Raw genomic sequence first — 24,850 nt, 5'->3', positions numbered from 1 at the left:
TCTGGTTACCATGTGAACTGCACACAGTCACGGTCTCCAGAGGCCCTCCTTAGAGTTACAGAGCTACTCGCAGAACCATCCTAATGTTGAGATTTCATTTACCTTGAAGTTGGATGGGTCCCCTCAAGCAGTCATGGCCCTTTGGGGTCCATGGGGGTAACCGTCAATGTCCTTGGCTTGTGTCTGCCCTTAGGCCTGGCTACGGCTGCAAAGGTCTTGGTGTGGGTGATGGAAGGAGCTGCCTGGCTCCTTTCTCTATGCCCTTCCAGCTCCAGCCTTGACTTGACATCTAGCCTTGCCCCTTATACTCTAGGATTTGTTCTGACCCCTGCCTTTCTACGTGTAAAAAGCTTGCTTTCTTCACAGAGCTTTCCTGCGGTTCTTCTTACCAAGTCATCTCAGGTCAGCCTTTGTCCTTGACCTTCTTAGCCCCAAGTCTCTGAGTCCTGCCCATTCTTTGCTATCTGGTATCCTTGCTGTCTCAGAACCTCAGTTCTCCAGTGCCTGGGGTCCTGCTCTTAAGCTCCCATCTCCTAGTGCTCAGGCTCCTGTCCGTCACCACCTCCCAGCAACTTCACCTCGGTCTGTGTCCAAGCCTCTAGATGCCTTGTCCCCAAGGGATTCCCAAGTGTTGACCCTTGATACTCTTGTAGCCAACTGCCTGAAGTTGCTTGAAGTCAACTGCCTGAAACCCTCATTTGGGCCAGTTTCCTGTGCTCTCAGCTGGATCAATATGCCGGACCTTGGGCTCAGCCTCAGCCTTGGTTCAGGTACTTCTACTCCTCTGGGCCATTCCCCTCAACCTGCTCTCCAGCTCTTAAATCCCCCTTTTAAGACGTAGCGTACTTGAGGACAAGCAGTTGGATGTGGCAACCAGAGAAGGAGGTAAGAGCCAGGTTTGAAGGGACTTGTGGGCCGGCTAACGAGTTTGAACACTGAGCACAATGAAGAATGACTAATTTTCTTTTCTGTTGAGAGAAATTGAAAGGAGAGTCTGATAGCTGCATAGAGTCCCCAGCATTGTAAGGGGACAACAGCAGAGGTGACTCCTGATGGAAAGCAAGGACTGCCGAAGTCTGGACTGGGGATCATGGCTGTAGGATGGCAAGAAGGAACCCAGTGGGGTCACCTTCCCCTCCCATCCACTCACGCACATCCAATACACTCTCCGCATGGCAGCCAGAGTGATTTTCATGTGTAAATCTGTCATCCTCCCCAATCCCACCCACCCTTTTCTGTCCTCCTAGAGCAAGGGCCAAAATCCTTATAAGATGCTGAATAATAGGGCCTTTGCCTACCTCCCCATCTCCACCCCCATCATTATTCCTGTAATTCATTATGCTTCGGCCACGATGGCCTTTCTCAAAGTCTCACTCACTCCACCTCATTCAGGACTTGTGCATACACTATTCTCTCTGCTTAGAAATTAAACTCCCCACCCCATGCCCTTGATCTAGTTAACTCCTGAGGCATTCTTTAAATCTCTTCTTAAAGGTCCCTTCCTCAGAGAAGCCCTCCTGGTCCCCCAACTAAGCACTTATAACTCTGCATACTCCTTTCATAACATCATTTCTCTGTTTCCCCGACTAGACTGTGAGCTCTATGAAGGCAGGGACCTCGTCTACTTTTGCTCACCATTAGATACCTAATGCAATGCCTAGGGCTCAAGACTTACTATGTGAACAAATGAGTGAATTAAACAGAACTTCGTGAACAGAATGAGGACGGAGTGAGGGAGGAATCCGTAATGATTCCTAGGTTTCTAGCTTGGCAGAATCGTTGCCATTGACTGAGGAAGAAAAGTAAGTTGGGGGGATATGTGGAATACGAGGTACTGACAACTTTAAGGTGGCAATGTGGAATAGCCTGCAGATAAGTGGGTCTGAAACTCCAAAGAAAGCTTGGCCAGAGATAGAAATTCAGGAGTCACAATTCCATACACAGTTGGAATCCTGGAGTGGCCAAGATCATTCAGCAGAAGAAATAGATTGAGAAAAGAAGAGGGCTCAGGTAGAATCACTCAAGGAACAATAACAAGAAATGGAGGAAGTGATGGAGTTCATGATGACTCATAGAGAGGTGAGAGCCTCCTACACTGAAGTCCCTTGTGTATGACTAGACCAAGCCTAGTATTCCCCAGTATTCCCCAGTGTTCTCCAGCTATGAGCCAGGGGGCCCCTCTCTGTGCAGATGAGATGTCTTAGTAAAGAAAATAAGTTTCCCTGGAGGTATTAGAATGGGAGGCTGGCCCCTGACTCACATGGGATATGTCAAAGCAAAAATGAATCATCCTCCTCTATAGACAAATGCTAAAGTCTTTCAAGAGTGATTCCACCCAATACCGAAGAGTGAACTCTGTTAATAGGAATATGGCCCACTTTTTTCCTGAGGGCTCACTGCGGGAATTATACAGATTTCTCTAGCTCCAAGTGATAGACTTCTGAACTCTTAGATCATGATGAATTCTATCCCTTAGCAAATGTCAGCAAAGGTTAAAACAAGCAAGCTTCTGGTTTTCGATTCTTAAATACACAGGTTCAGGAATTTAAGTACACACACCTGAATATACATGGCACATTATGAAGATGGTTACAGCTTTATTTTAGCTAGGGTTCTCCTGTGATCCTATTCTGCCAGTGGTTTTACTCTTCATCATAAAGCATATTTTTGACATCATTTCAAGTGACTTAGCAAAGGTTAACGGCTCCTTTAAAGATCAGATGGAAACGGGATCTATTCATGTCAGAAGGAGTAGAAACTCACCAGATTCTACAGAAACCCACAGGAGTGATCTACAATTAGTCTCCTGAAGCATAAGCACAAGGAGCTTCCATGGGCTCTAACATGGAGGTGGGGGTCTTTCTCACATAGCAGTATGTCTGTGGAGGCTCCCATCTACCCTGGCTCATGTCCAGATAGAACCTGGACCATGGGACTTTTATAGGCTGCGTATATACATGAGTAAACTTCCTCGTTAAGATTTGAGGAGTGGATATGGTATTCGTGATCACCATCCTGCTTTGCCTGGGACTGAATAATTTCCTGGATGTGGGCCTTTAATGTCAAAACTGGGCCAGGGGATGCAGGCTGGAGAAGAAGGTGGGAATACAAAGTGCCTGTGGTGGTCCATCCACAGCACGCCCAGTTTAAATGGCGGGGCTGGCCTCAGCAAGGTGCAGTCCTGTGTTTCTGCTTTAAAGGCTACTAAGGAGCCTCATCCTGAGCGCTGAGTTGTCTGTGACAGCGGTAGGCTCTGACTCCTCTTTCCCCCACCCTCTCATGTACCCACAGCTCCCTTCTCCTCCCCCTCCCCTTGAATTCTGCAAGACAAATGGTTAGCTCCAATCTGGATTGTTCTTGATGACGACAGAGACCAAAACGTTTCCTTGAACTTCACGCTGGAATCATTCACACGTAAGAGCACATTTCCTTGTCCGCCTGCCAGAAACAGAAGGGCTTGCTTCTACCGCAGACAGTGTCCTGATTAGTTTGAGGGGGTCGAGAATGTTTGTTCTCCATCTACCACCACGTAAGTGCCTAACTCCTAACAGATGCTTACTTGAACAGTAATGATAGTTTACATTTAATGAGTACGTGAGTCTGTCTGTGTCAGGCTAATCCTCACGATAACGCTATGAAGTAGAGACTATCCCCATTTTACAGATGAGACTGAGGCACAGAGTTCACCCCCAAGTGGCAAAGCTAGGGTTCACCCAGGCGGTCGGCTTCCAGTCTCTGTGTCTTCAAAGACCAGTGACCCTTAAGACAATTTCTCTTCTCTCTTCACCTTAAAGATGAAAGAGAAATTCAATTTGAACATTAGGATTTGGGGGATTCCTGCTTCTGTCATTAGCCATACGCCTGTAGCTTGATTGCTGCACATTTTGTCCTTCAAATGGAGTAATGTGCTTTGCTGCACTGCTTTGCCCTGGGTCCCACCGACAGTCACCCTGCCATGGGTGTGACGGCTTCCTGAGTGCCTCCTCAGGGACCCGGATGCAGTCCTCGGGAGGACTTGTTTCCTCAGGAAACAAGTTTCCCCTCTCTCCCAAAAGAACACCTCTTACCAAGAATTCCTTCCCTCGCGCAGCATGGAGGGCTTACTTTGTAAAGAAGCAAGAACTTTCTCTGTCAACCCATGCCAAGGAAGATGCATGCAGAACAAATAATTCCCACAAAGGAGATGCCACCTGTTTCTGCCGTGGTTCTCCGCAAGGCAGTGGCTTTTCTGCCTCTAGCTGGGGTTGCTTTTAATCAAAGAACATGAAAAGGAAATCCCTCTTTTGACCTAATGTTCTTCTGACTTGGCTTTGCAGGGAAAGCTCCTGGGAGCTGAAATATATTCAGATTCCTGACTCTTTCTCAACGCCCTGCAGAAACCCAGCAAAGACAGGACAAGGTACGACCCTCGATGCCAGAGCTGGAGAGATACCAAGACCCAGGGTCCCTCTGAGCTGAGGGACAGGAAGCCCAAGGAGGAGGTTAGGTGGGTCTTATTCATCAATATGTACATATTATTACAGACTATGTAATCACTTAAAAATAGTAATAGCAAACCCATTACATGTTAATACGTGTAATGCGTTTTTATGGGAGCTCTGTTTTCCATAACAAAAAAAAAAATGAAAATGGCGGCAATATTTTGCATTTTTACAAATCTTTCCAATGTTCTGCTTTATAGAGGACGGCTAAAATATCTCCTGCTGCCTTTCAGCCTGTTGTGATATGTCCTCTTTTGTCACCGTACATTTGCGTTAAGTAGAAAAGAGAATCTTGCTTTGCACAAATGTGTAGTTGAAAAGGAAGAACACTTCACACCCCTGAAAGGGTCTTAGGATCACATGTTGAGAATCGGTGCTTTACTTATAGTTCTGGAAGTTATTCAGTACCTTGGCGCTTCAAAGTCACAATAACTACACTTTCCCTAAAACATTTAAGTCAGCCTCACATTGTGGAACTTTATTATAGAGCTTTTGAGGCCTCTACCTACCTGTTGGTCCCCTTCTCAAAGAACTGAACCCCAGGGCGCCTGGGTGGCTCGGTTGGTTAAGCGTCCGACTCTGGGTTTCGGCTCAGGCCATGATCTCGTGATTGGTGGGTTCAGTCCCAGCATTCGGCTCTGTGCTGACAGCACGGAGCCTGCTTGGGATTCTCTCTCGCTCCCTCTCTTTCTCTGCCCCCCTACCCCCCTGCTTGTGCTTGCTCTCTGTCTCTCAAAATAAAAGAACTAAAGCCAACTCCCACCCATCAGGGGGAACATCTGGGGAGACCCTGGTAAGAATCCTTCTAAGACGCGACCTGCTTCCCATCCTAGGTCTAAATTTCTGCACCAAGTGAGGTCCCCAACCATAGCTACTCAGCCGGGTTCTTTCTTCCAGGACTTGAGCATTTGGGGACACGGACTAAGGGAATTTGAACTAAGAAATCGAGGCTGACAGTGTGGGTCAACCTCCTTAGCTGTGGAGTCCGTGACTTCTAGGTCCTCCTTCAAATCTCCAATGGTGAGACTCCTGTTTTAATGCATTGCTAACTTATTATCCCATTTATTTGTTCTTCTAGCAAACTTCCAAAGGTCAATGGCAACCCTGCTTCGGGTGAGCCCCACTTCTCTCTCCCTCTCTCTCTCTCAGTCCCTCATGGGATTCTCTCTCTCTCCCTCTCTCTCTCTGCCCCTTGCTCATTTGAGCCCTCTCTCTCTCTCTCCCCAAAAAAGGAAAAAGCCGCTCTCTCTGTTAGCTGTTCTGTAAGATAGGGTTCTAAGCAGCAATGATAACTACACATCCTGGGCAATATTCGAGGTGTTGGTCACGTGTTTGTGCATTCTGTCCCCACTGCCAACCCTTTGGGGTGGCTGTTGTCACTGTTTCACAGATGAGGGATCTGCAGCACCCAAAAGTGAAGGCACTTTCCATGACTGCCCAGCTGGCAAGTCCCAGAGGAGAAGGGTGTGCCTGGGGCCATCCCTGCGGCCCCAGGCATGACCACCACAGGCCTTCAAGGCCGCCTGCCCCTCCACCAGCCCCCCTAACACTTCCAGTGGGAGATCGCATTCTTGGAAGCGGGCACAAGGATCTCCCTTAGGGAAGAAACTCTCTCTGTTCAAGAAGGGGAGGGGGAGAGGCGTCAGAGGAGTGAACCCTGAGGGATCGGGAGCCAGGGCAGAGAGTCCATTCACTCCTTGTGCCTTAGAAACCAGCAAACAGGACCTGCGGGGTCCAAGACATGAGCCAGAAGGGGGAGGAGAGGGAGGAAGGTGAGGTGCAGGCCAACATGGCCAATAGAAAATTCCTCGGGCAGGAGGGTCTTTTACTTAACATACTCTTTATTGAAGAATAACATCCATACTGAAAAGTGACAAATCAGGAGCATCCGGCCGGGTGAATCTCACAAGTAAACATACCCACAGAACACATACTTACATCAAGAAAAAGGGCGTTCTGAGCATGCCAGAAGTCCCTGTCCTGCCTCTTTCTTGGCGTTAGCCTCCCCGCCTGCTCTCTGGTTTTGCCAAACACTCATTTTGCCTGCTTTTGAACTTCAGGTAAATGGAAATATACAAAAATCTGCCTCTCACATCTCACTTCTCTGAGTCAACGTTCCAGTGGTCTCATCTCCGTTGGGACCTGCAGTTGTGTTTTGTTCCTTTTCATCGCCGTGTGGTAACCTGGGACCTAAATGCGTTGCGCAAACGCGTGCTTCCTCCGTGGATGGGCACGTGTAGGTGGACGTGTAGGCGTTCTCCATTTGGGGCTGTTGTTGGGACTAAGGCCATGTGTGGTCTTTCTCATACACACGTTGGCGAACACTCATAGCGTTTTTGTGGAATGAATCGCTGGCTCAGGGTATAAGGTATGCACGTGTTCAACTCAACCAGATGCTGCTGAACGGTTTTGCCAAGTGTGTGTACCCGTATGCAATCAGTAGTGGGCTATTTTTTTTTTTTTAATGTTTATGTATCTTTGAGAGAGAGATAGGGCAGGAGAGGGGCGGAGAGAGGGGAAGAGAGAATCCCAAACAGGCTCTGCACTGTCAGCACAGAGCCCGGTGCCGGGCTTGAGCCCCCAAACTGTGAGATCGTGGCCTGAGCTGAAATCAAGAGTTGGATGCTTAACCGACTGAGTCAGGCACCCCGGGAGTGGGTTATTTTTAGGACGAGAGAATGTCCAGTCTCTGGATGCATTTGTGCTAGTGGGATAGAAACTTCCACCCCCTCCTCAATGTTCGGTAATATCAAGCACATCTCACAGATCACTTATGTGAACGGAGGGGTTTTTTTTTGACAAAAATCAAAGAATAAGCTGAGGTTCGTGGCAGGGCCACGCTGATGTAAAACAGAAAATAGCACGTGGGAGCTGGCAAGGGACCCATGAGCTGTGGGTGACACCAGAAGCCCAAGCCCCGGGATGACCATGAGAATGCCAGCCCTCTATAGGGATCTTAGAGGGCACCGTGGGCATGCGCAGGACCCAGCCTCTAAGTAGCCAGGGCCAGAGGGACCTCAGCCGACTTTGGATCACCCACAGAAAAGAAGGGAAATAGTCTGCTTACTTCGACATGAAGCAGGAGACGGCTTTGTTGCGCCAAAGGCTCCGGGACACAGAGCCAAGTTCCGTCGCCTTCCACCCTTCCCCAGCAATGGCCCCAGATGTGCCCAGAGCAGGAGGCCTCGAGGAGGTCCCAGCAGTGCTAACAGAGGCATCCAAGAGCAGTGCGGTTCCAGGAAGCTGCCAGAGGCAGCACCCGTGCTGGGAGTCCCAGGAGATGGCACCCTTAGCTAGGATGTCAGAACTGCCCTGGGAAAGGTGACGAGAAACCTGCAGGTGGCTTCTAGGCTAGAGGACCGGGAACGTCCACAGAATGAGCTGGAGCAGTAGACTCGCAGTGGGGCCGGAGAGGGCCATTGTGAGCTTCTGGGAACAGTTGTGCAGAGCTCCCCGAAATAACTAGGAGAGGCCCAGCAGAAGGCTGGGGGTGCCCAACCATGGGTGGGCGCCCCCAAAGAAGAGTGGTTTGTTACTGTTTAAGTTTCTCCTCCAGGGGTGCATCTGGGTGGCCAGAAAGCCAGGGTATAGTCAGAATACTAATAATGCCTGAGTTTATGTTGCTCTTTTTAAATTTTATTTACTCCTAGTTTTGGAAACAAGTGTTTATCTCTTACATAAACAAAACTGGAGTGTTGTTTTCCTGATGTTTCTCAAAGATCTGTCCCCAAGCCCCAGCTTTTCACAGGGTCCTAGTTACACCGCCCCCCACAGCAGTACAGTTCACCGCCAGAAGCAGAGAAATGGGGGTGGGGAGGTGGGGGATGGTTGCGGGTGGGGGGTGGGGGTATGGTGAGGGTGGGGGGTGGGGGGATGGTGAGGGTGGGGGGATGGTGAGGGGGGTAGGGGATGGTGAGGGTTGGGGGGGGATGGTGAGGGTGGGGGGTGGGGGGATGGTCAGGGGTGGGGGGTGAGGGGATGGTTCTATCATCTCCTGGAGTTGCCTCGTCTCTCTGATCTTAATTCGGGAAACTCCACTTTCTCAACTCAGTCCCTCAGTCTCTAACTTTCTTGTTGGTTTTTTTTTTTTTCAACAATATACTGAAGGTTTTTTGTTTTTTGTTTTTTACTGTTTATTTATTTTTGAGGGAAGGGAGGGGCAGAGAGTAAGGGGGACAGAGGATCCCAAGCAGGCTCTGCACCGACAGCATCAGTGAGCCAGATATGGGGCTCGAACTCACGAACCCGAACCCATGAGATCATGACCTGAGTGGGAGGAAGTTGGATGCTTAACCAATTGGGCTACCTAGGTGCCTCCTGAAGGTTTTATTTATTTAGTTTTTACACTCATGGGGGACTGAAGTCCCTGAACAATCCCCCCGCCACCCCTACTCCCCCTCCCTCTAGCCTATGAGTTCCTCCTTGCCTCTCGCCCCCTCCCTACCAAACAAGGACTCCGGGGTTCATCTGAGCTGGGTGAGGGGGTGACAGGACACATTCCCAAAGTGAAGGGGAGCAGTGACCGCAGACATCAACACGCACCTCGCTCCTTCTTCCTCGGTGCCTTGGCAAAGCGGCTTGCTCTGTGTCACCCATGCTCAAGCCCCTCTGCTTAGCTAACACTACTCAGGCTTCAGATCTCAGTTCAAACACCACTTCCCCTGGGCGTCCGCCTCCTCTCTCCTCCTGTGTCTTGTCCTGCCTCAAGCATGCATCACAGTGGTGACAGTGTGCTCACATGTCCAGAGCCTAAGCCCGGCACAGTGCCTGTCACACCACAGACGACAGAGAGGATCGTTTGGGTGAGGGGACTGACAGAACACGCAAGAGGCTGCAGCTGATGGCAGAGAAGCAGAGGCGGGGAGGAAGCGCCAGGCAGGCAGGGGTGTCTGTTAGACCCACACCCCCCCACCCCGCACCTCCCCCCGGACCTGTCTCCTCCCCTTTGGCTGTGGACTGCTCAGCCGATAGCCAGCACCGCCAAAGGATGAGACCAGCCTCCCCGACTTTGAGCCCAGGCATATCCTTGTGGGGGGTTCTAAGGTTCCCACACCGCTGGCACCTTCAAGGGGACGACTGAAGGAGACTTCGTCCAGTTCTTTTGCCACAGCCCCGTCCTGCAGGACTTTCTTGCTCCTCCCACCATTCCCTCTTCGCTCTCGTGGGATTTATACGTGCATATGCACGTTTGAACCGTTCGTTGGTCGAGATGGGGATAGTGAGTGATTTGAATGGATGTATGATAATGTGACTGAAACACTGAACTGGTACCTACAGCTTACTTGAACCACTTCCCACACCTCCCACACACAGCACTCTTGTATTATCACCCCTAAGAAGATTATTTTTACTGTGAGTAACAGAAAGCCCAGTAAAAGTGCAAACGAGGCTAGAAAATAAAAGGGATTTGTTAACTTAGATAATTAACACACATAATCTGCATGTGTGTACAGGAGGGCTGCAGGCATGGTGTGATCAAGGCTTCACCTCTCTGGGCTTCTTCCCTCTCTGCCCTCCTCAGAGGGTTGGCCTCCTGCTCAGGCCTTCTTCCCCTATGCTCACAAGATGGCTAATAATAGTAACCAAGGATACACGTTTCCTGAGTCACGCCTGGATGAGAAACAGTGTCTGCACTATAGCTCTCAGTGAGTCCCGGGCTTCGTTCTGATGGCACCAACTGATGTCACATGCCTAGTCCTTATTGCTGTAAAAAGCCTTTACTCTTATGATAGTGCTCAGCACGTCCTGTGTAAATACTCGGTCTGGAAATTTCAAAGTCTGCGCTTCTCTGGGATTCCATCTTTAAGAACAAGGCTGATAGCTGCTGCCCTTTTCTCTCTATTTCACCAAGTTGTAAATGATGCAGGACCTGGCACCAAGGTCTCCCAGGGCTCCCGGGGAGCAGACGAGTGTTTCCTGACACTTACGTTGCTAGTAGGACCACGGCCAAAGTGAAGGTTCCTTTGATCCACAAAATTATTACCCCCTCCCCATGGCCGACCATGCCAGCAGGCTTGACATCCCTGTACCTACACTGCCCTGAAAATAAAATGCGTCCTCCCCAAGTGTCTGTCATACAGTGTAATGGGCTGAACTTTGTCACCCCCGGAATTCATATGTTGAAGTCCTTTCTCCCAATATGACTATTTGAAGTTGGGACCTATAAGGAGATCATTAAGGTCAAATGAGGCCGTGTAAACGGGCCCTAATTCAATATGACGGGTGTCCTTATAAGGGGGAGGAAAAGACATGAGGGAGGTGCACAGGGGAAAGGCCACGTGAGGTCTCAGTGACAAGGCGGCCATCTGCAATCCCGGGAGGGAGGCCTCAGAAGAAACCAACCCTGCAGATACCTTGAACTTAAACTTCTAGTTTCCAGAACCGTGAGAAAGTAAACGTGTGTTGTTTCAGCTGCCTGGTCTGTGATCTTTTGTTACGGCAGCCGACCAGACCGACGCACTTGGTTATGATCCAACTTCTCAACAGGATAACTTGCCAGCAGCGGTAGACCTGTGAGGACTGCTGCTCCAGCGACAATTGGCCCGATTTGTAGGGTTTGCCAGGCACTGTGGTGTAAATGTCCTTACCGTGGCTCATTTTAAGGTGGCGGTGTGCTATCACTGATGATCTACCAAGCCGAGAAGAGATGTATGCCATTAAATGTCACCAGCAGTCCCACCAGCTAGTGGCCCAATGTTTGTCAGCCAATCCCAGGAGCAAATATTTATAGTAGCTCGTTGTATAGCAGGATCTCATTTGCTTATTTTTGTTTTGTTTTGTTTAATTTTTTTTAATGTTTATATTTGAGAGAGAGAGAGAGAGAGAGAGAGAGAGAGACAGTGCACAAATGGGGGGGGGGGGGCAGAGAGAGAGGGACACACAGAATCTGAGGCAGACTCCGAGCTGTCAGCACAGAGCCTGACGCGGGGCTCAAACTCACAAGCCGTGAGATCATGACCTGAGCCAAAGGCATGACCTGAGCCTTAACAGACTGAGCCACCCAGGCTCTGTTTTTGTTTTTGTTGTTAATGGTATTTTACTAGCTTTGCCTTATTCCCACCCCTAGGCTAGGATTCTCAGAACCGGAAGTAGCTTGAAAATAAAGCCATCCATGTTTCCTGCTGTCTCTCTACTCCTCATCTTGTGCACGAAATCTAGTTGGCACACTTATGGAACCAGTTCCCCTTGAGGGTCGAAAGTGGCAAGGATATTTCCCATCTAACGTGAGATCTGCATTTTCGTTTCTTCCTTGTTTCTTCACCCGTGCAAAAGAGGTAGTTCCCAGAAACCTCTGCTTTCTTTCCATTTCCCCATGGAAACACATGTTAGCCTACCTGGGAAAATATGTGCCAATTTTATATCCATCATGGGTTTCACATCTCTCCCCAGAGCAGTTCTTTAAAGTACTTCAAATTCATACCTGAGCATCGGGGTTACTTAGACACAAATCTGAATGATTAATTGGATATTTTGCACTCCACTTCAATTCAGGTTGTACAGAATGTGTTCTACCAAGCTCTCCCACCCCTGCCTGTGGCTGCAGCTAATGTTGAAGAATCTCCCTATCCGTATACCACGGCTGCAGGCAACATCTCCATTTCCTTTAGTGTGAACTCTGAGTCTTTACTGAGTGATTACTAGTGGAGTTCAAAAAGAAAACCCTAGCCACTTCCGGGACCTGAAATGCTTAGTTCCTGTTTCTTCTGTATGTCCCCACTTCCCTAGGAAACTGGGCTCCGCCGTAGGCAGGCTGCTGACTTTTTGTTCAGGAAGCATGTGCTTGGGCATCAATCATCAGCTCCTGGTGGGGAACAGGCTGGTGTTCACACCGCTGGGTGCAGAGCTCACCCTCGATGCACGGTCAGTGTGCCCTCGGGCCCAGTTACTCCCTCCGCCTGTTCTGGTCCCAGGGGGTTCCAGTATGGCACATTTCAGTGATGGTCCTGCAGATACTGCTGGAATTTTTTTTTTTTTTTTTTTTGCAGGAAGATCTCCTTTGAATCTGGGGACTGGCCGAGGTGTGCTAAAACAGGCTTGTGCCAGTGGAGAGACCTAATCTGTGCCTCTCCTCTCACCTTCATGCTCAGTGATATTGTGTCGGTAGTTGGTACGGCCATGGGGGCAGTATTTACCCGAGGGAAACCAGCAAACAGTACAAATCAAGACTAATTCTTTTTTTTCCCCCAGAGCGCCCACTGACAGCACGTCACTGGAAATACCCCTTTAAAAAAATCTCTCAGAGGAACCAGCAGCCTGTGCAATTAGAATCTTCTCCATGCCACTCCCCACCTCTCTGGAAGCTCCGGTGCTAAGTGGGCGCAAAACAAATGTGAATTACACAATCTCTCTGGAAGGGCCCGTTTTCTTTTCAGTTCTCATCGATCGCCATCCCCTTATCAGGATTTCTGGTAGACTTCACTGACTGCAGAACCACAGTTCCCTTGCCATGTTCTTTTCATTACGTTGCCTTCTCTGTGGGTTTATTCCTAATAACCCTCGGAGCCAACAAGCAGGGCTGTCTGCTCACAGGGGTTCCAGAGCCCTAGGGAGGATTGCTATGTATATGGATTTCGAGGCCCAGCCTCCAAGACAGTCTATCCGTGGCTCTGGGTTGGGGCCCAGGAATCTGTATGTTGAATAAGCTCCCCGGGTGGGTCTGGTGGAGGCAGCCAAGGCCCAGAAACCTGGGTGGGGCAGACTTTTGGAAACCGCTGCATAAGTGTCTGCGGATATGCGGGGCTCCTCTGAGGCAGCTTGTGTGTTTGTTCAGAGCCAGCTGGGGTTTTCCTGGTTGACAGGCAACGTCTGAGGGCTTCTGCTCGGTCATCCTTCAGCCCGGAAGACATGGGGAGTCTCGGTGACCTTCCTGATGACCCAGGGACACAAAGGCTGGCTCGGAGGTCCAAGAGGGGGTGAACGGATTACCTGCCTCTTGAGAAGCTCAATTGCACATCATTTTCTAATTTGTCATTTCCAAATGAAGCCCAGAGGCTGCCAGGGGAGCTCGGCTGCGCCCAGTCGAAGGTCAGACACATCATGCCCTGACTCATCGTTGCACCCCAGTTTTGCACTGATGATGAGTGGGTGCCCCCCCCAGCCCCCCGCTCTGCCCCGTGACTCCCAAACTTCAGGATGCAAATGAATCACCCAAGGAGCTTGTGAAAAAGCCTGATTCCCAGGCTCCTGCCCAGGTTCCTGTTACACAATGTCCAGGGTGGATCCGGGAAACCCCTGGTTCAACAAGCTCACCAGGTGAATTTATTTAATATTAGCTAGTTTCATTTACAGCAAAAAGTTTTACATGAAACGTCTAGTCTTCAGGGTATTCTCTTCCCTTAAGGAATTCCTCTGGAGAAACAATGAATCAGCTTTTTCCACAGCTCTTCTTAAAACTAAAAACCGAGTTCTAGAAACCCAACCACGCATTCCCGCAGAGGAAAGTGAGTAATGTTGGGGGCCGGCTGGCCAGTGACACTTCCACTCAGAAAACCGGTATATGGTGAGTGGCGAGGGAGCACCCCCAAGCAGGTGGGTTCTTCCTCCCAGAAAGCCCCGGCTGTTAACAGCTGGATGCAATGGTCCCCCACCAGGGTTCATTCAAGTGGCTCCTTTTTGTGAGGGTAATCATCCAATTAAATGTTTTAATTACTGAAATTATATATGCGTTCCTTCCGAGGAAAGAGCATCATCGGAACACGGTCTCCACTCCCCAGAGGGTAAGGCTGCTTTGCTTGCTGGGAAGGGGCTGTCTGGAGGAGTCCATTTTAATTTCATTACAAAACCAGCTTGAGAAATAAAGGCATAGATTGACACGTATTCCCAGCCAGCTGTGACTTAATGAGCACAATTCAGAGCTTGGAACCCGCCAGCCGCATCCATATTAATATGTCAGTGGAAAAAAACAACAACAGAGAAAGTGACAAACTGCTATTCCTAGTATTGGAAATGAATTTTAAATCACGGGTAAAATGGCTAACGCGGGGGCGCCTCACTTGGAGGCGGCCGGGCTGTCGGCCTCCCTGCCTGTCAATAACGCCCCTTGCAGCAGCGGCGGCCAGGGTCCTGGAAGGAAGAAACCGCTTGCACGCGCGTTGGCAAGCCCGGACTCCCGGGTTTAGCAGCCGCGGTGTGGCTGCTCTGCTCCCCGTTCTGAGCCAGATCCCTGTCCCCGCCGCTGGCGCCGGGCAGGCCCCCCCGCCACCCCACCTCCGATGCTTTTATCTTGTATGATTTGTTGCGTAACCGTCCAAGTCATCACGATCGTAACGGTCTTTGTGATGCTGATTTCCCTAGTCACGAGCACAGGAAAATAATAAAAATGTCTTGTTTCCACATTTTGAGATCCTAAAAATAAAAGGTGCCGGGTAAGCCTGCAGCGTTAATAAGTACAAAGTGAGAGGGTGGGTGTGGGTGTGGGAGACAAAGGAAACGCAGCGTGAAGAGGAACCTCAGTCTGTGTACTTTGACATTCAATGCGAAATAGCCACCTGCTCCAGCAGGGAGAGAGGGCCCCTGGGTGCCTGAGCCTTTCTTACAGTACGATGTGGGTGGGGGGTAAGGCCCCCTCTCAACGGTGCTGGAGAGCAGGGCATGAACACTTGAACACTCTCAAGGTGAAGATCTCTGCGTCTCCCTAAACTTGACCGAGGCTGAGGGTTTATTTGTTGTCGGTGGTGATGGGGGTGTGTGTGTGGTGGGCGGGGGAGGGGAGGCCCGTGTGTTGTGTAATTGGGGGGCAGTCATGATTCAGAGCCTGGGTTTTCAAACCAAACAAACCCTGACTCTCCCACTTAAAAGAGTTTCAATTAGACCGTGGGCCTCCAATTTTTCATCTGGAAGTGGAGCTAGAATACCGACGTCATTGGCCATTTCCTGATGGTTAAATGAGAAAGTATATATGCGTGTTTAGACTTGGGGCCTGGCGTGGGGTAATGATTCTTGGTACCATCTCTGAACGTGTTTCAGTGACACGAGGTTACAGGTTATTCTTCCATTAAAAATGTCTTTCCGCACATGCTGGGCACTTGAAAATCAGCGTTTCGATTCAGCGCCTAGTTGTAAAAGTCAGAGCTGCGGCACCTTTGAGAAAAAGAGCAAGATGTTTCACTTCTTCTTTCATATGATGCTCATGGGTAAATCCAGATAAAGGATGTGACTCAATGAGTCATGTCTAAAACTGAGAGAGGACACTGTCTCTGTAATCATTGACTAGATTCTAAACACACCCACAGTCCAGAAATAAAGGAGGAATGGAAATGACGTAGTCACGAGCACAAGCAGCAAAGCCCGCTCTCTCTGGTAGACCACAGCTAGAATCCCAAATTGATCAAGTCCTGGTCTATTGGCCTCACCAGGCCTCAGTTTTCTCATCTGTAAAATGGTCACAGTAACACCTACATCGCAAGGGGATGGTGTGGACTTAACGGGTGATGTTGGCAACATGCTTTCTATGGCACTGTGCGCGTAACAGCACTGAACTCATGCTAGGTTCCTTCTCCAACCCGGTACAGACTCTAACGCATCCACATCCCTGAGGTCTCTTCAGTCCCTCCGGGACACCTAGGCTGCTTAGCAGTTGCTCAAACCTTAGCAGGTTGGACAGTCTTCACTGCCATCTGTTATGGGTTGAATTGTGTCTCTCCTAAAAAAGATATGTTGAAGTCCTTCCCCCGGGGCTTCTAACCTTAATTGGTGATAGGGTCTTTACGGAGGTAATGAAGTTAAAATGAGGTCATGAGGGTGGGCCAGAATCCAATCTCACCGGTGACCTTGTAAAGGGAAAATGTGGACACGGAAGACAATGTGAAGACTGGAGCGTCGCATCCACAAACCAAGGACTGACAGGTATGGCTGGTAAACCTCCAGAAGCTGGAAGAGGCAGGGAGGGATTCCCCTTCAGCTTTCAGAGGAAGCACAGCCCTGTCAAAACCTTGAGTTCAGACTTCTAGTCTCCAGAACTGTGAAAGAATAAATTTTGGTTGTTTTAAGCCATCCACTTTGTCCTAATTTGTTAGGGCAGCCCTAGGAAACTATTACACCACCCTTCTAACGGAGGAAACTTGGTTGTGCACAGGACAGAAATGAAGATTTGGGAAGTAGGTCAAAGTAGGGGTGTGGAAACCCACTAGAGGGTTCCTCTGGGATAAACTGAGCAACTGGACCGAGAGGAGGCGTTCATTTTGCTTTGAGATGCGCAAACACATGCCCCTTTTCACCTCGAACTACTGTTTTCCAAGCTATGTTCCCTGAAGTCTTACAGCTCCTTGGAGAATTCTATAAACAGTTGCTTTTGGGGTGCCTGGCTGGCCGCGTCAGTAGAGCATGCAACCCTTGATCTCGGGGTTGTAAGTTCGAGTTCCACGTTGGGTGTAGAGATTACTTAAGATAAATTTTAAAAGAATCGTTTGCTTTCAATGTACATTTCTTTAGTATATTTTAATTATCCGCTTCAAATAGCAAAGCTCCACCAAGTTCTTTACATGAATCATTCATTTAATCTTTACAACTACCCTATGAAGTGGGTGCTGTTATTACACTCATTTTACAGATGAGAAAACCAAGGCACACAGAAGCTACGTAGTTTTCCCAAGGCCACGTTGCTAGTAAATGACAGAGCTGGGATTCGAAGTTAGGGACTCTGCCTCCAGAGCCTTTCTTTGTAGCTTCTTCACTACGGTGTCTCTAAAAGCTCTAATAAACACAAACACGGACTCTGACTTTCCGTGTCCGATTGCAACATGGTGGATGTTTGTGCCGCCAGACTAACCCCTCTGCAGAGAGTTTCATTCATGGATTCATTCCCTTAGCACATGCTCACTGAGTATGTACGATATGCTTCTATGACCTTCCTGTAACTGTATCGATTAGGAAGATCATAGCTTTATCCTCATTTCTGAAAAATATTCACATCTGTTCATCTCTATTCACTTCAAACCGAACCCAACATCGTAGTGAGTTGTATAATAATCGATACTCCGGTAATGAACACGTATTAATCATTTTGATGTTTGTCATAGTTTTGGATGATACTCGATTGCCTTTTATACCCATGATAAGGAAGATTAGCAGTTAGAAGAGAATGCTAGTGATTCGGTTTTGGAGACAAAAAGTCTCTATTACTCTTCTTTCAAGCTTTGGGAGAGTTTAATTGGAGAGTACCCTGAGGTTGCAGAGAAGGCCGTTAGAAGCTGTTACCCTTTGCAATCACACACAAGTGAGAATCAGAGTTTTATTGATTCCATGCGACAGACACATAATCCGAACATAATCTAAACCTAATTTCAATTTGAACTTTTAACCAAACAACCCATTTCCCTTGTTGTTTGATTACTATAAGCAGTAAATATTGCCACTGGAAATTATAAAATAAATTAATACAGATTTAAAACTGGAGATATATATATATATATATATATAGGAATTCAGTGTAAAGTTTCTTTGAAAACAGATAAAAGGTTTGCCAGACCGCCACTGGTGCAGACCATTACTGGACAAAGAGGACAGAGTTCACTTTTCATCTTTTTTTCAGCTGCCTGGATCTCCTCTAAACTGGGATCATGGACCCAGTCTTGGGATAGTCACTTCCAATCAAATGTGCCATCTGCTCTGGAGCACTTTCAGGGGGCAGGGTGTCACACTTTGTGGCTGGAGGTCACCCTGGAGGCCACCCATTCTGCCTGTCCCCACAAGGCAGAGCGGGACTTCGGAAAAGTCCGATTCAAACTTGGGGCTGATGAAAGTGTTCTCCTAGAAAGCCTCTGCTCCGATGCGGTTCTGAGCAAAACACAAGGGCTTCTCTTCATAGAAAGGGCTTCAACGTCAGTGCAGTTTTCCACTCCTAAGGAGAAAGAATGAATTCCATAGAGTGAGCCTACTTCCCAAGCAAGAATGCAACAGAGCACTTCCACCAGGGGTACATTTATCAACATCACTGGAGGAATAGTTTCTCTTTAGAGAACTGATTTTATAAATAGCTTATTTTCTTCATTACATAGTTAATATGTGTTCATTACCAATAAAATGAGAACATACAGATAGCAGGGGTGAAAAGTAAAGTAAAATATTCATAATGTAAATACTCAGGAAAACTCACTCTTAACATTTTGGGAGACATCCTCCAGATCTAAGCTCAGCAGATTCTTCCTTCAAGGATTAGATGGGAGATATTGCAGGCTGTACAGGACGAGAGCTAAAAATGAGGATGTTATATAGGTACTTATACAACGAGAGAGAATACAATTTGCCATAAAATCCTTACTGATGAAATTCAAAATCTAACAACAACAATAACAATGCAAATAATTACAAATAACAATTACAGATAATTTTCTGTCATGTAGGTCTACTAATCCTAAGAATGCAATTCTTTTTTCAGAACTAACCTTTTGCTTAATTAGGGCTCAAACTTAGTATTCCTACTAGCACTCGTCAAAATCCATTGCAAATGTTCATCTGTTGATACGAATCTGTAATGAAATTTAATGTATTTCATCTTTTTAAAAAAATTTTTTTAAATGTTTATTTTTGAGAGAGAGAGAGAGACAAAGCGTGAGTGGGGAAGGGGCAGAGAGAGAGAGAGGGAGACACAGAATCCGAAGCAGGCTTCAGGCTCCGAGCTGTTAGCACAGAGCCCGATGTGGGGCTCGAACTCACGGACCATGAAATCATGACCTGAGCTGAAGTTGGTTGCTTGAGCGACTGAGCCACCCAGGCGCCCCACATATATTTCATCTTTGAAAATGTCTTTTCACACAGCTGGGCACTGTCGAGTACCACTATCGACCCACGAACATAATTTTAACTGAGCGTCTTCATTGCTTGGGAGGCATTATTAGAATTCTGCACTCTCTTCTTATTGGCCTGTTTGCAACTCATTACAATGCGATAATCACTTCCAACTGAAGGTTATGTGGAAGCCCCTCAATTGCAGGCAATTGGATTTTAATACTGAAATTCCCTTTATACTTCCATGGGGGCTCAAAAAATGCTGCTAGAACTATGGTTTGAGCTCTGAAAGTATTTCCCCTGAAAACGTATGCGGCAATGGGAAATCTCCCGCTTTATTTTAGCTTTCGAAAGCATGGAAAGTATATAAAGCAGGTTGGTACTACTTGTGATTCAAGCAACATTAGGTATTACCAAAATGACATTGCTGCAGTATGTAAGTCTGATACATACACAGTTTTCTCTTTTCATTTTATACTGAATTCCTCAAGAGGCATTATCAAGCCTGCAGCAGAAGTTCGTTTTCAAAGCCATTCATTTGGTGTTCGATAATAACGAGCGCTAAATAAATAAACAAACAAATACATATTGAAGGGAAATGCTTCTCATTCAGAAAAATGTGAATCTCAGGCCCAACGTTCAAAAATTGCTATAAATCTTCACCCGTGCTAAGTCCCGGAACTGCACTGTAGTGGTGAAAGTCAGGGTGTTTGACTTCTGTTTGTGACAAAAATCCACAGAACTGACAATGATTAAGTCCACAAAAAATGACATACTGTTTCAATCCCACAGGATAGATTGAATTTTTTTCTGCCAAGTTCCAACTGATGAATAATACAATGAATAACCACAGATTTTTAAATATCCTACATTTCCACAAGCTTTGTAAATTTCCCAACAAATACTTTCTCTTTCTGCTCCATACCTATTTTCAGTTGTGACACATCGTAGCAGATTCCACTTCAGGTTGTACTGAATTGATTTTCTTAAGTTCTTTGAAAATATTCTCCACTCTAGGCGTTCCAGGCAGACTATTCACAGAGGCTATTTCCTCAACCCTTTCAAACTTGGCACTGACTTCTCAAATAAACAATTGACTAGTATCAGTAACATCAACTCATCAAGAGCCGTAGAAAACCACTCACCGTTATTTGCTTTGTTTTTTAATTGACTATTTATGTCACCCCAAAGTCCTCAGTTCTCTAAGCAGTTGTAGAAAATCGAATAAACACATTTCTTTTCTCTGGACATATTTCTGCAGCTGTTGTGACCAAACGTTATTTAATTAACTCATTATCGATAGTTGTCTTTCCTTGTTTGGCTAACAATGGGCCACTCAAAAATGAGCCACTTTGGTTGCGGGTGTGTTTTCATGTTTTATGTCTGCGAAGAAATTTTCCTATCATGAGATATGCCATTTTAAATTTCCTGACTTTTCTGATTGTTGCTTTCCTGTGAGTTGGGAGCGTTGGGGTGCCTGGGTGGCGCAGTTGGTTAAGCGTCCGACTTCAGCCAGGTCACGATCTCGCGGTCCGTGAGTTCGAGCCCCGCGTCAGGCTCTGGGCTGATGGCTCGGAGCCTGGAGCCTGTTTCCGATTCTGTGTCTCCCTCTCTCTCTGCTCCTCCCCCGTTCATGCTCTGTCTCTCTCTGTCCCAAAAATAAATTAAAAAACGTTGAAAAAAAAAATTTAAATTTCCTGACTTTTCTGATTGTTGCTTTCCTGTGAGTTGGGAGCGCTGTGATGCGTGCTTCATCTAGCAATGCTGGTGTGTACTATATTCTTTTAGCACAGCTACGGTGTGATCCTCTGCTTTGCCATCAGATTCAGCAATAACCCACACTCCACTGTACTTCAAAAATGTGACATTCCAAGTCTACTTTTCTTTTTTTGTTTATTTAAAAAAATTTTTTTTAATTTTATTTATTTGTTTGCGGGGGGAGGGGAGGGTAGAGAGAATGGGAGAGAGAATCCCAAGCGGGCTCCGTGCTGTTAGCAAAGCCTGACTCGGCGAGGGTGGTGGGGGGGGGGGGGAGACAGAGGTGGGTGCCAGGGGCTCGAACTCACAAACCTTGAGATCATGACCTGAGCTGAAATCCAGAGTCTGACGCTCAACCAACTGAGCCACTCAGATGGTCCTTTGTTTGCTGTTTATTTTGACATGACTGGTATACACATATATGCACATATTATATATGCATAAAATAACAAAATACATTTAATGCCACCACACTGCGATGTGATTGACTCTGAAAATACTGTTGAGTCATAACCGTGCCACTGCATTTTGTCGTGCACCATTGCCATGCACTTCTGAGTCAAACTACCTGGAGTTGTGTCACATTTCACAAGAGCATAGCTCTCCACAAGATTCTTCTCACTTCAGACACCAGTCTCAAGGCCTGGGGTTTCCAGGTCATCCACACTTCTGACCAGCCAGCTATAAATTTAGGAGCTCTCACTATCCCCTCAGGTTCAAAAATTCACTAGAATAACTCACAGAACTCAGCAAAGTGCTATACTTACGATGACTGTTTTATTATAAAGGACACAAATCAGGACCAGCAGAATGCAAAGGCGCACAGGGGGAAGTTTTCCCATTCCCAAACGTGAAGTCGTCCATGTTCTTAGGACGTGTCAGTCTCCCAGCATTTCAATGTGTTTCAGCAACCAGGGAAGCCCATCTAAGGTTCGTGTCTAGAGTTTTTAATGGCGTTTCATTACACAGACACGATTGAATCAGTGGCCAAGCAAATTAATTCAAGCTCCAGCCCCACTTCCTTCTCCAGAGGTCAAACTGATATCGAGTTCCTCAAAAGGTTCTAATCACATGGTGTGGCCTGTCCCCAATCTGTATCATCTCATTAGCACAAACTATCCAGGGAGGACCACGTGTCACCTCTCTAGCATAAACTACCAGGCTACACCATGAATGACAAAGATGCTTCTATCACTTGGGAAATTCCAAGAATTTACAGGGTAACTTCCAGGAACCAGGGACACAGGCCAGCCCACCTCTATCACACAACAGCCACTGAGCCACAGTGCAGATCAGTGAGGGTGCCACACGCAGTCTCTGTCGCACCTTTTCAACCCTGCCTTTGCAACATGAGAGCGGCCATAGCTGAAACATAAACAAACAAACAAACAAAAAAAATGTGTTCCAATAAAACTTAATTTATGGACACTGAAATTTGAATTCCCTATGATTTTCATGTATCATAAGATATTCTTCTCCTCTTTGTTTTCCAACCATTTAAAAACACGTTCAAATTATCCTTCGCTCACAAGTTACAAAAACAGGAAGCGGTCAAGATTTGACCCACGGGCCATAGTTTATGGACTCCTCTCTCATTTAGATAAAAGATTGACAGACTATAGCTTGTGAGCCAAATCCTGCCCACTGCCTGCTTTTATAGGTAGAGTTTTATTAGCACAGCCTTGCCCATTCGTTCGTGAATTGTCTACGACTCCTTTGGGACTGAGTTGAGTAACAGCAACACATACTGTGGCCTTCAACGCCTAAAATATCTATAGTTTGGTCCTTTGGAGAGAAATTGGCTGACCCCTGCTAGATCAGCGAAGAGGGGGAGTCCGGGTACTGCATTGAATACATTGACTTTGTTGCATCTAATCCTGTTAACGCTGTTAGGTAGGAGGTATTATTGTCACCTTGCAAACGGGTAACTGAAGCTGAAAGAGGTGAAGGAACTTGTCCAAGGTCACACAGCTTATAAGAGTTGAAATTGGGTTCAAAGGCAGACTTTCTGGCAGCTGGTGGCCCCATGACTCCATTCTCTGCTCTGTGTCACATTGCCTTCTCCTGGGTCAAATCTCCCTCTGCCTCTCTGTTGTAAGGATACTTTGTGACTGCATGTAGTACCTACTTGGATAATCTCTCCAGCACAAGATCCTTAATCACATCTGCAAAGATCTTTCTTCAGTAGATGGTAACACTTAGAGGGTCCAGGGATTTGGACCTGATTGTTGAGAATCATTACTCAGCTTCCTAAAAGTGGTAATGCCCAGTATTATATGGATATTCCAAAAAATAGGTGCTCTCTCACACTGCAGTCAGAGTTGAAGTTATTAACACGTTTCTTCACAGCATGCTGACCTCAGTTTGCCTCTCCAGGTCCACTCTCTACCCTAGTGCATCTTTCTGTGCCTCTGGGGGCTGACCAAGTGTGACCCAGGGCTCTGGCCTCTGGCTGGGCCCTGCTAATGAGAATCATGGGAAGGACCTGGGAAGCATCTTCCTCTGCTGCCTGGATTTGCTGCCATCTTTGCACTGAAAGGATCCTATCAGGTGACCCTTCCCGTAAGCTACCCTCTCTAGCTTCTGGTAACTGCTTCCTCTCTGCCCCTCAAGCCCAGGGGTAATCTCTGGGCACTGTACCATCAGACGTCCCTCAATTACCCAGTTTTAGTGTGCCACCTGTTTCCTGTCAAGTTTTAACTTGTGCTGGCTGTACGTGTCAGATCAAATACCTATTTATAAGAAAGTTCATTAGCAGAATTATTTATAATAACAGAAACTCAAAACAGCCCAAATAACCAAAAGAGGAGATTGGTTAAGCAAATTATCGTCCCTCCACATAGAACATAAAAATAAAGTAACAATCATATTGTAAAAGAATATTACCGAAAGGATAAAATAGTACAGTATATTCCTAAGCAAAAAACCCCATGAAACTGTATATATAATAATGTCCCATTTCTATAAATAAAAAAATTAATGAGGCAGAAAATTAAAACGATACATATTACATTTTAATAAAAACGTATCAATATGTGCTTGTATATCTTATACATAAAATATGCTTATTTTGTCGCGTGCGTGTATGTTATGTAACATGTTATATAATGTAATCATGTCACATTTATATAATATGTACTGTATATTATTTAGATTTGTTACATTAGATATGATGTCACTTTTGTAAAGAATGATCTACATATCTAATTGTACATGTTTTATGTCATGTATATTATACATAACATAACACATACATATGATAGAAACCATACATGCATATGTATATGCATGCATGAATGTATATTTCTTCCAGATGTGGACTTCAGTCCTTTGGGCTTGAAATAGAATAGGTTGCATCTTCTAGTTCACGTTTACGTGAAGTTCAATATACAATGTCCTACTCAAGATCTATCCGGATTCCCATCGGCTCACAACTTTCTCCAGACTCTCTACCCACTCAGGTTTCTTTTCCCCTTTCACTGCCCCAGCTCAGACGTGGGACTCGGGCCTCTTCTCTGGAATTGGAGACATTTGGGATTTCTCCAAAACCACGTGCACAAGGCAAATGTGTGGGTGGTAGACTTTTTCTGAAGGTTCAGAGCACTAGGTGGCTACCTTCCCTGATGTCAGCAGCACGTCAGGACGCCCCTGCCTCTCAGGCTCTGCCCACAGTGGGCGCGGGCCTGGCTGCACGGGTGGTGGGCGTGGTCCGTGGGCGGCCTGCGTGGGTGTGGCCACGGGCCCCGCCTGAGGCTGGACGCCAGGCCCGAGCAGGCCTCTTTCTAGGCTCTCCTTGCATCAGTTTCCCCCACCCCGTGTTTATCTATTGCTCTCCACCGCAAGATTACAGCCCAGGACTCCTTGGTGACTCTAGCAGCGGTCACTCT

The 24,850-nt window shown here is 47.0% G+C and overlaps 1 long non-coding RNA gene across 3 annotated transcripts; it reads left to right on the top strand.

The window, feature by feature from the left end:
• Positions 1-54: 54 nt before the first annotated feature.
• Positions 55-12,834, top strand: LOC109277984 (uncharacterized). Of its 3 annotated transcripts, none has more exons than XR_002085436.2 (8): positions 55-402; positions 654-885; positions 1,945-2,079; positions 4,317-4,486; positions 5,379-5,501; positions 11,548-11,704; positions 12,467-12,584; positions 12,669-12,834. It is a non-coding gene; the product is annotated as an uncharacterized LOC109277984 (long non-coding RNA). The 3 variants fall into 3 exon arrangements; XR_008419993.1 differs by having other exon boundaries at positions 11,548-11,755; XR_008419994.1 differs by lacking the exon at positions 5,379-5,501.
• Positions 12,835-24,850: the final 12,016 nt, after the last annotated feature.

Source organism: Panthera pardus, unplaced genomic scaffold, assembly GCF_024362965.1.
Source record: "Panthera pardus isolate Hobbes unplaced genomic scaffold, ASM2436296v1 HiC_scaffold_7, whole genome shotgun sequence".
Lineage (NCBI taxonomy): Eukaryota > Metazoa > Chordata > Mammalia > Carnivora > Felidae > Panthera > Panthera pardus.
Note: the sequence above shows the minus strand (reverse complement) of the source record. Positions and strands in the feature narration are given on the sequence as shown.